The following is a 12,958-nucleotide window of genomic DNA, read 5'->3' as shown; positions in this document are numbered from 1 at the left end:
ATTGGAATTGAAATATGGAAATATACCTAGTTTAAAATCACAGAAAAAAGGAGAATATACACTTAAATCTACCTTCTATTCTAATAGAACAGAAAAGCATTCCTTAATTAAAAGCATATAAATTCTTCCATTTACAGCATATTTTTTTTTAAAAGTTAAGATAGCATTTTAAAAACCTTGAAATGCTTTCCTTTGTATGTGGAATGCAAATAACATACAATTAGTGGCAGAGACACAAGGTCTCAGAGATTCTAAAAAACCGTACTTAGTATTTTTGTCTCTAATGTTTCCTACAACAAATAACTATCTTTTTCTTTTTAGTAATGTCATGTGATAAGTTAGTATGAACAAAAGCATAGCAAAAGGCATGCCAACATCATACATCTAAATTCATTTTAATCTTTATAAAAGAAGACTTTTCTCCCTTTATTTTTAAGAAGTTTAACACATGGAAATTTCTATAAGACATGTTAAAACTTGCAGTTCTTGAGGGAGAGTGGATTGTAGCCCTTTAAGTATTAGAGCAGTGTCAGAATGCCCATAAATAATTTCTATTCTCACATGAACCAGTGCTAGTAAATGTGCAGACACTGCAGATTTTTACTGTTTTCTTCACTTGCATTCATATGGCAATAAATGAGAATAGATTTCTAATATCCATTTCTATTACATGCATTAACTGAGATCGTGGGGGCTAAAATGAAATATTTTCTGTGATTTGAGGTACTGTTGAGGTCCATATGCTTGTGTGCTGACAGACTATTTAGTATTTCTGCTTTACGTAGCTTAAAATATTTTAGGGACTTCTAAAGGTTACAGATCAATCAAGCACCATTTTGTTATTCCAATTGTAGCCTTTTCCATTAATATTTTTGGAAGGATGAACCAAGTTCAATTAAAAAGCCCAAACTAAGAGAAAAGTTAAGCTGAACTGACATTTACATGAACAGGTTTAGAGTATGTGCTTCCTAGCATTCTTTGCTTTCAAGTGATAATTAAAATGAAAATGCACTGCAAGACTGAGTTATAACAAGTTTTCTTCCTAGCTACAACTGAAATTAAAATAAAACTGATATTTAGTACGATATTATATTTCATAAATGTTCATTTTCCTGTGTCAAAATTGATTCCTTACTGTGGAGGAATTGAAAGATAAAACTCCCCACAGTACATAAAATTTTAGTGCAACATACACCTCTGTACCCCTATTACTTGGCACTACACACTTTCAGTACTTGCCAAAATGGAATTTGAAAATCAATGACGAACTTGCAATGTAGTCACTGAAGATGCAAATTAAAGGAATCCTGCTAGAAAGACACAAGTTGTTTCCTGCTGTTCACATCTGTTGCTTCTTGGGAAGCAAAAAGAAAATCTTATGTGAAGAGGACATTTGCTTCACTGATTCTTCCTGATTTGTGCTGATAGCTATAGCGACAGTTTTTGTGCCTTCCGTTGAACATTATCAACAGCAAGGTAGAGCACATCCCAGAATTAAATTAGGATTCAATATGAAAATGTAATTTGACAAAATTCATTTTAAAGTCTAATCTACAGAAATGCAATTGTTTTTAAAATTAGTGTAAGAATATTTGAAAAAATCTATAAAGGTAACTTACTATAAAACTTTGTCATTTCTGTGGGTCTGGAAAGACAGTATTGAGGTTACATGTATGCTGGTAAAAAGGTCCTCCCGTTGATCATCGATTTGCTCGAGCGGGCCCAGTAACGTCTCCATTGGAGACTTTGTTGTTACTGTGTCTGGCATATCGAATACTCTCAGTAGCTTGCCGGGCTCTCCAAGAGGGGCGGAGGAATCGAACTTGGGTCGGCCATGTTGGCTGCGTGCAAGGCAGACGCCCTACCCGCTGTGCTATCGCTCCAGCGCATATGCTGGTATGCGCCGAATTTTAGTTCAGTTCTTGGTGTGGCATTGAAGACACAGAGTACCACCAGGTGGTCCAAATCATCTATGGCACACAGGGTGCTAGCAGCACTAGATCCTCGGCCTTACATGTAACACCTCAATTGAGACATGTTATGTATCAATGTAATTTCAGAAAAGTTTCCTCAAAGTGTAGACAATAAAAAATATATATATAATGGAAAAATTAATGTCATAGTTAAGGTGAGTAAAATCTTAGTCACATTCACTAAAGCTTGATAAAGGAATATAACACAAATATCATACAAAGCTAGAGTGTGCAGTTAAATTTATATCTCACACTTTTTCTGTTTTACTCTGTTTTGCTCTCATTATATCACGAAGACTATTGCTGTTCTCTTTCCTCAAGAATAGATGTAGCAATCATGTCAAATGTGCTAAAAACATGGATGCATATAATAATAATTTATCCTATTATTTGAATACTGCTTTTATATCCATTTTGCAGATAATGGAACAAAGCTTAACAATATTAAATAAATTTGGTTCAGGAAGATGACTCAAAAAATGGGAGCTCCTGCTTGTTATGAAAAGGCCTGGAGTGTGATCTCAGGCACTGTGTGGTTCTTTGAATACCATCAGGTATGACCTGGTGGTCCTCAAGCATTAAGCACACAGGATCAAGCAGCACCGAGGTAAATCTTTGGCTCCACGACTTTTACTGGGATTTACCTTTTTGCCCATTTAGCACTGCTTGGGCATATTTACCAAAGATTTTATAAAAATCAAATAAATTACTTTCCCTAATTGATGCAGACCTGGGATACCAAAGTTTCTCTCAAGACCAGATTTTAAAGTGTCTGCTATAAAACGGAAAGGAGCAAAGAAGGAATAAATTTTTTAGGAAGTAGAGCCACTATAGATAGCAATCTTCTTTAATTCATTTGTTTATTAGTTTTTACTTTTATCAGTTATATGCTCACATGTGAAAAAAGTCAATTGTACAGGCTTATTTTTGAGAACAGCTCTCTGCTACAGTTCTTTCTCAGCAGCAATTACTTTTATTTCCTTCCTTCAGATGATTGTTTAGAAAATCAACACAGTGGTTTTTTAACTTGCATCTTTAACTAAAACTCATTGTTTATATTTAGTTTGGGAGCATTGAATTTTGACTTCCAACTATGGGAAATAGAACTTACATCTTTTTTCTATCCCAACTTTTTCCTGTTAACCATTGCCTATGTCAAGTCTCAAGAAACTAGGTTTATGTTTAATCTCTGTAGACTCAATGTTTATAAGAAAACATGCAAAATGTCTTTCAGAATTATGTCAACTATTAAAATTTGGGCAGACTGACCCTGTATGAGTACAACTCTCATTCAGGAATCTCCTCCACATTATCCCACTCTCCTGAGTTTTCTCTCCCATTTTTTTCCTGTTGTTTCATTCATATATACTTATGTGTTAATTAAGCATCAATCTGTCAAGCACTGTTCAAAGTTCTAGTAATATACTAAAAAGTGGGAAGAAATGGAAACAAAATTATTATTCTCATGGGCCCCAGTGTTATTTTTACAAGATAGTATTTTTAGTGAAAGAAAACTCATGTGATTTGGTGGAGAATAAAACATTTTTTTATATTGAGAACCTTCTAGAAAGAATTTAAAAACTCTAAAAGAATTTCTTTACTTTCTATTGTAACTTATATGTTTGGCTAGATAGTGTTTGGGAGACACTGAAGTGAAACCTTCAGAAGTTTTGAGGTCCATTAAGTAAGATTCATGATGGAAAAGTATGGTGAATATTCCTAATTTTTAATATAAATTTTGAGATTTGGAGATAACATAGATTTTGTAAGATAGTTTAATTTAAGCATATTTACTGAAGTAAAAAGAATTACCAGTAAAATAAATAGGAAAAGAATAGCCATAAAAAGGTAATATTAATTCTCCTTATATTCAAAGCCTTAGAAATATAAAGCAAAATATCAAAAAATAGATGTAAATGTGTATTGCAGATAAATGTCTTAACAATTTCCTGTTTTCCTAAGTTACTATCCTGATAAAGAGTTTTAACAATTGATGAATTTCCTGTGTACTTTTGGACTCTTTCTGAACATGAGTAGTTACGGTTAACTTAAAATTTGGCATATTAAAATCTCTTTATTCTCCAGGCAGTTTTAATTGCTAAGTTGAAACAATTTAATTCTAATAATAGAATTCTAGGTTAGAAATACTTTCTCTTAGGATCATTTTTGGTGTTGTAGAAGGGCAGTGTGATTTTTATTTTTAGTCTTTTGCGTATGACTTTCTTTCACCAGAATTTTTTAAAATTTATTTTCCCTTCTTCCTTTTTTCGGTTCTTACAGTTTCTGGGGTTACACTTGATTGTGGTATTCTTTGAGGTTTGTGCACTTGGTTGCATTGCTTCCATACTTTGTCTCCGTGCTGGTTGTGGTGCCTGTGGGATTGCCCATGTGGTTGTACGGCACACTTGGCTGTGATTCTCACTGGTGGTCACACACTTCTTGTGGTCTTGGGAACACAATAAAAGCAACGAGGAAAGCACTAATGGATGTGGGTCATTGACAGGTGTTGAATTCATGGCTTTAAGCAAGCAAGGCAGCCATTGTATCCTTGAGTCATATTACTAGGCTCATTATCCTCTCTGGATTCACTTAGAAGCTTCTGTTTATCTCAATTTTTCAGAAATTCCATAATGATGCATTTTGCTAAGGATCTGTTTCCTTGAGAACAAATATTGGTGAAAACTTTCAATCTGGACCTTAAGCATTAGACAGACTGATAATATGTTTGGTTTGGGGGTCATACCTGCTATGCTCAGGGTTTATTCCTGTCTCTGTGCTCAGGGTTCATTTCTTGTTATACTCCGAGGATTGAATCGGGGTTGACCATATGCAAGACAAATGCCTTAACTGCTATATTATATCTCTGGACCAGGAACACTTTTATAATGCATTGTCACTGTCACTGTCATCCCGTTAATCATCGATTGCTCGAGCGGGTGCCAGTAGCGTCTCCATTTGTCCCAGCCCTGAGATTTTAGTATCGTAAACTTTGTGCTCTCTCTCCGCAGATGCGGCATGCCAGCTGGATGTCCTTGGGCATAATGGTGATGTGCTTGGTGGGGGATGCGCAGAGGTTGGTGTTCTCGCAGAGCCCCACCAGGTAGGCCTCACATGTCTCCTGCAGCGCTATGACAGCCAAGCTCTGGGAGCGCAGGTAGGTCTTGAAGTCCTGCTTGATTTCATGCACCAGCCCCCGGAACGGCAGCTGGCAGATCTCGTGTAGCGCCATGGTGCTGGGCTGTAGAGGTTCAGCTTCTTCACACCACCGTTGACTAGCTTGCTCAGGTGGCCACCTTGGTGGCCAGCTGCTTGTGGGGTACCTTCCCGCCTGTTGACTTGCGCACTGTATGCTCAGTACAAGCCCTCTCCTTCTTCCTAACTCAGCTGGAGATTCCTTCAGGGTTAGGAAAATGAGACCCATTTTAGCCACTGTTGTTGGCATATTTGGTATGTCACAGGTGGTTTGCCAGGCTCTGCCGCGCGGGTTGGATACACTACTTCCATAGTAGTAGTGATTTACTTAATATTTTTGCTTTTTTTTCCCAAAGGTACAATTATTTTTAATTACTGGATGTTATTTGGATCTTTTAGAAAGAGCCTTTTTATTTTTCTCTTTAGTCTCTTACTATTCATATTCTTGTTTCCTTGCAATAATATTTACAGATAATCTGTAGATCCATGGCCTTCTCTTTCTACACATAATATTGAAGTTTGAATCTTTTTTTTTTGGTACCAACACTAAAATATCAATACCCAGCATTTTCTTAAATTAACAGAGTATTTCTTTGTCAAGGATTTACTTTCTTTTTTGCAGTTCCCATATCTTACCTTACTGGTTTATTTTACTTTTATGTTTACTTTTTTCATATGTAGTACTTTTCCCAAAATGTTTTTATTTTTTAACTTGTTTTGTTCATTGTCTTTTATACTTGTAGCTTTCAAATCTTTGTAAAAATCTTTGTTAAAATCAATTTTTATCGTTTTTCACATTTAAGACTCTAACACAATAAAATTTCAGTGAAAATGAAGGCTTTGAGCATATGAAAAGTGGGGAATATGAGAATACTGACAAGAGTCTACTGAGAAGTGAGTCAAATCTAACAAAAATATAGCATTTTAAAATTTATTTTTGATCGTAAGAGGAGTGATTCACAATTGAGTCAACGTTGACAGAAAGCAGTTACATAGAATTTAGTTTAATTTTGCCGTATCAAAGAAAAATTTCTTGAAACTGAAAATCAGTAGTACCTTGTATTAGAGGGGAAAATGAATAAGCATATAAAACAACAGAAAAAGTCTACTTAAAATTACTTAAAAAATTGAAAGTCATCAAGAAAGTCAGATCTGTAGAAATTAACTGATACTGTAAGAAGCAATTATTCTGTGTATCAGCACATCTCTTATACAATGGAAAAACTAAATAATCATGGAGATTATAAAACAAAAATTAAGATGGGCTAAGATCTCACTGACTCAATATTTGGATTATAGTAATTATAAGCTAATTACAACCTAGAAAAATTATAAAGTAGACTTTTATACACTAGCTAGAGTTATAATAAATGCTAGGGAAAATAGAAATCATCACTAATTCATAGATCTTTAACCTTGTAAAACTAATGCTATATTTACATTGACTGCATTTCTGACTTTTAGGAATAAAAACTAATATTTCTTTATAATCTATAAGGGGACACAATTTAAAAATAATTGATAAAGAAAACAGAAAAGGTCATGTGGATTCTGACCCTTTTGAAAAGTACTATTGAGAAACTATTAGATACGTTGTCTCATTGTTCTAAATTGGGCACTTCAAATATTAATCAGAATTTTGATGAAGCATTAGAAAAAAATGGCTATAAAATGTAATTATGACACAGTGCAAGAAACATGCTAATACACCAAAAATTGATTTTTATTTGAATAAATTTATATTAACTGAAGTACAGTTGAACCAAAGAAAGTCCCACATCAATCAGATGACCCAACTCACATTAACAAAATATAAGCATATAACGCACAGGAAAATAATTTTATGCTTACTCTTCTTGATCCAGATCACATCAGATGAAGCTGTCATTTTTCTAAGAAATATTTGATGGTTTTTATTACATGCCAAAAACTTTCTCCACTGATGATACACTGAATAATAAGTTATTATAATCCAGAAGCAAACATTTAGATAAGTTTTAAATACTTCTGGATTTGTAGTTCAGAACAGGCATTACACTTTTCTATTTGGCTTAAAGACATAAGCACCTAGTAGCCAAAGGAACAAGAAGGTTTATATAAAGAAAACACTTTCTAGTTACTGAAGATGCTGAACATACTGATATGCTTGAAAGATTTTGACGTCATCTATTTTATACCAAACAGGTTTGCTTATTAATTGGTGTGGAAGATGCTAGTTGAGTTTCCCAAAATATGACATCATTATCCTTTCCAAAGCTGCATAATTATATTATTCTTAGCTTTGATAAAATATGAAATAAGAGATCACAAGGTACTTTAATTGTTTTAGGCATGTCAATTCATGTCCAGTGAAAAAAATAAGAATGATGAAATGGGGTAATGGAGAATATAGTAAATGCAAGTATCTTAGGTTTCAAATACAAATCACTTGTAAGAAATCAAGAAAGCAGTGTAAGGGTCTTGGTGGTGACACAGTGACTGAAAGCACTTGCATTGTAAGCATCAATTCCTAGGGCAGCTGTATGCACTGTAGGACTGTTGACCAACTTGTCCTGTGATTTCATGACTCACAGGTGATTTCTAGCTACCTTGTAGCCAGTGTTGTGAGCACCATGAATAAAAAAGTGTGACTTGCAGTGAGCACTGCAGTTAAGAGATGTGCAAGCACCATGGCCAAGAGAAACAATCCTTGGTCAACGTGTTTGTGAGTATCACAGTGACCCACAATGAGAATGTGTGCAAGCATTGCAAGTGAGAATAAGCACCGTGGGGGAATGTGTAAGCATCACAGCATATGGTCCTGTGAGCACAACTGAAAAATTAATATGTAAGTAGCACAGCCAGGCCTGTGTGTGAGGCTTAGTTGCAACAACAGTGAAGTGAATAAAGAAGGTAAGGAGAAAAAACAGTATATAAAATTTTAAATGTTATTCTAGGGGCCAGAGCAATAGTACAGCAGGTAGGGCATCTGTCTCACAAGTGGTCAACCTGGGCTCAATCTCTAGCATCCTTTATATGGTCTCCTGACCTCACAGGGAGTGATCTGAACTCAGGGCCAGGAGTAAGCCTTGAGCACTGCTGGGTGTGGCACAAACCTTACACCAAGCCAATATACATATATATATATGTGTGTGTGTGTGTGTGTGTGTGTGTGTGTGTATACACACACACACATATATATATATACATATATACATATATACATATATATATTCTGTGTTTATCTAACAATGATTTGTTACTGTCATATTTTGATGTTACTGGAAGTTATATATATAAGGAAATTCACATAAATTAGGCTAAGTTAGGATTTTCAATTCTTATATTTTCTTATAAAAATACTGTTTTCTAAGTGAACTAATCTATTGGGACATTAACACATTACTTGTTTTAGTTAAAAGAAAAATATGCAGTGGGAAGGGATGATAGAAGTATAATTTTGATTCCCTAGAGTATCAAAAAGTTGGTATCATTAGTGTTAAAAATCCATCAACACTCAGCATGGTACTGAAGATGTGGTTGAAAATGCTAAGTGATAGTGACACTCAAATATGTTCAGGGTCATTTACAGAAGAGGGGAGAGTCAGAACTAGACAGTTGACTTGCTGAATTGAAAATGAATTTGTAAAATAGTTAAGCTTGAAGAGGTATAGTTTTATTTCAAGGTTACTGTTAGTTAAAGAACAGACACTAACTAAACACCTTTCCCACACAGACAGCGGAGGAAAGACATGAATTATGTCAGCTGTTTAGTCCTCCAAAAATTTAGTCAATTTGTTCCATAGAGATTCTGGCTTAAAAGATTATAAAAATTTTACTATCTTAATTCTTATTTGTAAGAGTGATCACATAAGATTAGGTGAAAAAAATGAAAGAAAAAACTTGGAAAATATCTGAACAATAATTCGACTTTAACTAGACAAGTTTATGTTTGAAATAGAAAATCTAAAGGAACAATGCAATTCACTCTGTCATTTTTTAAGTTTATACATTTGAATTTCAATTCCTTTATCAAACATGCCAATGTTACTGAATTAACTCAATTCTATATATTTTAGGGCTAGAGCAATAGCACAGCAGTAGGACGTTTGCCTTGTATGCGGCTGGCCAAGCTGACCTGGGCTGATTTGTACACCCCTCTCGAAGAACACGGCAAGCTACCTAGAGTATCTCGCCCGCAGGGCAAAGCCTGGCAAGCTACCCTTGATGTATTTGATATGCCAAACACAGTAACAACAAGTCTCACAATGGAGATGTTACTGGGCCCACTCGAGCAAATCTATGAACAATGGGAGGACAGTGCTACAGTGCTACAGTGCTATCTGAAAATGCAGGGGTATCAGTCTATATTCATGCAAGCACTCACTAACAGTGCTATATATTTTAAAGGGAAAATTCTTGGATTATTATTTTTGAATGCTTTGACTAAATATGCCAATATTTTCACTCTTATACTTCTCTTTACAGTTTTCCAACAACAAATACTTTTTTAGCTCTCCTTGTTATGCTTCATCCATGATAATAATAGTGATTGTAAAAGGAGCACATATTAAAAATTGCTAACTGTCCATGTCCTTCAATAGTATATATTTCCCATAAGCTCAGAATGACTTAACTAACTTCTTTTTCTTCACGTCTTTAAAGATAAGAATAACTTTTGCCAAGTAATTCAATAAGCTTTTAAGATTGAAATTGTGAAGCTGTCAGTGTACTTAAATTTTAGTGCATGCATGCTCTTTATTTTGACAATAATGAGCGTCACAAATATTTAATTTAAAAAAAAAACTTTTAAAAGCTAAACAGTGGGTAGAGCATTTGTCTTGCACACGGCCGACCTGAGTTCGATTCCCAGCATCCCATATGGTCCCCTGAGCACTGCCAAGAATAAATCCTGAGTGCATGAATCAGGAGTAACTCCTGTGAATTGTCGGGTTTGACCCAAAAAGCAAAAAAACAAACAAATAAATAAATAAATAGCTAAGGATAAGTTTATCAGCTTAGTTTTTCATTTTCTTTTTCTTTGCAACTAAGCAGATAGTTTCCTTCTAACAGATAGAACCACTGTTACCAAAACTTAAGCAGAAAGAAATAGAGTAGTTGTCTTTAAATATGTATATATATTCATTTGCATACACATACATTTATATATGTATATTCATTTGTTGCTTCTTTGGCCTAAGTCAGATTTCTATCCTATTTATTAATGTGCACAGAAATCACCTGGAAATTCTCTTAAGGATTCAAATTCAGTACTTGCCTAGACTGATGAAACTTTCAATATACTGCGCCTATAATCTTAATTTGGTTTTTGTTCTCTTGACGCCATCTTAATGTTATCATATGACTTGTTCTCAGTCTTCTGAAAAGTCGCTGAATTTATCTTAGTGTTCTTACATTTTGGATATTTAACATTTTGTAAAAAAAAGATCTATTCTTTAACTTTTTTATATCTTCATTGTGATGTGTGAAAAGTGATACAAAATCATGGTAAATGAATGCAGCATGAACTTTGAGAAAGCTCTAGATCAGAGAGCTGAAGAGAGATGCTTCTGGGTTTAGGATATTTTTCTTTCTGTTTTTGGCATCAAATCAATGTCGTTGTCTTCCAGCTTTTGAACATCTTCTCTGTTTTAGATTAACTCTGACCTTCAATAATATTTTCCTCTTTGCTTTTTGTTTCTTTGTTGTTTGGGGACAATGCATGGCAGTACTCAGGGCTTATTCCTGGCATTGTACTCAGGTATCACTTCTGGCATGGTTTAGGTCACAATATCGGGTGCCAGGAATTAAACTTGACTCAACATTAAAATGGTTTCATTAGATTAAGGTTTATTGTCCCTGTTTTAAGAATAAAGGAATATTATTAAGCTAATTTAAAATATAAGGTATTGGGGATGGGTATACATGTCAGAGAGCTGGAGAGCATGCCTTGTATTCAATAGCCCCAAGTTTGACCCTCAGCATCATATGGCCCCAAAGCAGCCCCCAAACTGACCACTTTCCACACTGAGTTTGGTTCCCAAATAAAACGAAACAAGAGGTAGGCATTTAATAGACTGCAAAATGTTAAATAAGCACTTTTAAATTCAGTGTCTGAGGCCAGCATCAATCTGGCTCAAAAACAAAGACAAGAGGACTTGAACAAAATAACCCACACCCCCAAAGTCAATTACACACTATGTCTCTCATCAACATCAATGGAAAAGTAAAATGTATTAGAAAATAAAATATACCAATTCAGATTAAAATCACACACAACAATGAAGTTAAATTTATTCTGATCATAAAATATTGTTTCAATATATAAATATCAATCCATTTATACTACCATATATTTGCTTAAGAAAAATTGTGATAATCTTATTAAAGTAGAAAAATATTTAAAAAAACAAATGTCATTAATAATGAATAACAAGAAACTAGCAATAGAACTATCTTCAATGAGATAAATATATCACAAACAAAACTGACAACTGGTGTCATTTTTAAGGCTAAAATACTATTTGCTTTCCCCCTAATATCAAGAAGAATGTCCACTTTCCTTGCTTATATTCAGCAAAGTACTGAAAGTTCTAGTCTTTAGGTGAAGGTTAAAATTAGAATAAATGGGGAAACATTACACTGATTACAAATAAAAAAAATATACAGTATCTTCATCACCATCACTGTGACTATCATCAGCGGCAAGAGCAGCAGCATCTTATTCATTATCACCATTATTATCAAAACTCCAACAACTATGACTAGTAAGTGAGTATGACAAGATTTCTGGATGTAATATTAAAATTTAAAAATGAATTGAAGTGTTATACCTAAAAGAAACACATTAAACCTAAATTAAACCATGTTACAATTTACAAATGTATCCTAAAATAAAAGATGTTCACATATAAAACTATCAAAAATGCACAAGATCTGTAGGCTGCAACTTATAAAATATTGATGGAAGAAATAAAGAAGGATTGAGCAAATGGAAAGACATTGGAATATGAATTAATGCAATACATCTAAATCTCCCAGCAAGTTCATTGTATGCATTTATATGTGCTTATTATAATGTATACATGTAAAACAAACACAAGAAAACACTCAAAACAATTAAGAAACAGAATAGATTGGAATAAATCACTGCTTCTAGAGCTAAGAATTTACAAATAGTTAAGAATTATGCATTGTCATACCTAAAGAGAAAATTAAATAAATTAATATAGTTTAGAGGTAACCAGAAGTAGAGGCACCCAGTAATGCTTAGTTAACTTTGACAAGTTTATAGAAGGAATTCAATGAAGAGAAAAACTCTATTTGAGTGTTTTTTTATAAAAAAAAATTATAAAACAACCTTGAAGTGTTACAACTTGACCAAAATTTTAACACAAAAAGGTTGACAGTTAAATTTAAAATAGAAAGATAATATATATAAAGCAGAATTCACAAGCATTAGAATTGGATAGTTATCAAACATGATCAAAAATGTATCATTAAAAGCAAAGGAAGCAAAGGTTTTTTGCCTCATAAAATATAGAAATATTTGCTTTACTAATGATTCTGTTAAGGGAATGAAATGTAAATTATACAAAAATATTAATAAATTACATGCCCAACAGACTTCCATCAGAATATATAAATAACTATCAAAAGTTAATAATTATAACAAATCCAATAACCCTATTAGAGTCGGCCATGTTGGCTGCGTGCAAGGCAAACGCCCTACCGCTGTGTGGAGCGATAGCACAGCGGTAGGGCGTTTGCCTTACAAGAGGCCAACATGGCCAACCCGAGTTCGATTCCTCTGC

At 33.9% G+C, this 12,958-nt stretch overlaps 1 pseudogene; it reads right to left on the bottom strand.

Moving 5' to 3' along the window:
* Positions 1 to 4,947: 4,947 nt before the first annotated feature.
* LOC130041637 (histone H3.1-like) lies at positions 4,948 to 11,873 on the bottom strand (annotated as a pseudogene).
* Positions 11,874 to 12,958: the final 1,085 nt, after the last annotated feature.

Source organism: Sorex fumeus, unplaced genomic scaffold (assembly GCF_029834395.1).
Source record: "Sorex fumeus unplaced genomic scaffold, SorFum_2.1 ptg000098l, whole genome shotgun sequence".
NCBI classification, from domain to species: domain Eukaryota; kingdom Metazoa; phylum Chordata; class Mammalia; order Eulipotyphla; family Soricidae; genus Sorex; species Sorex fumeus.
Note: the sequence above shows the minus strand (reverse complement) of the source record. Positions and strands in the feature narration are given on the sequence as shown.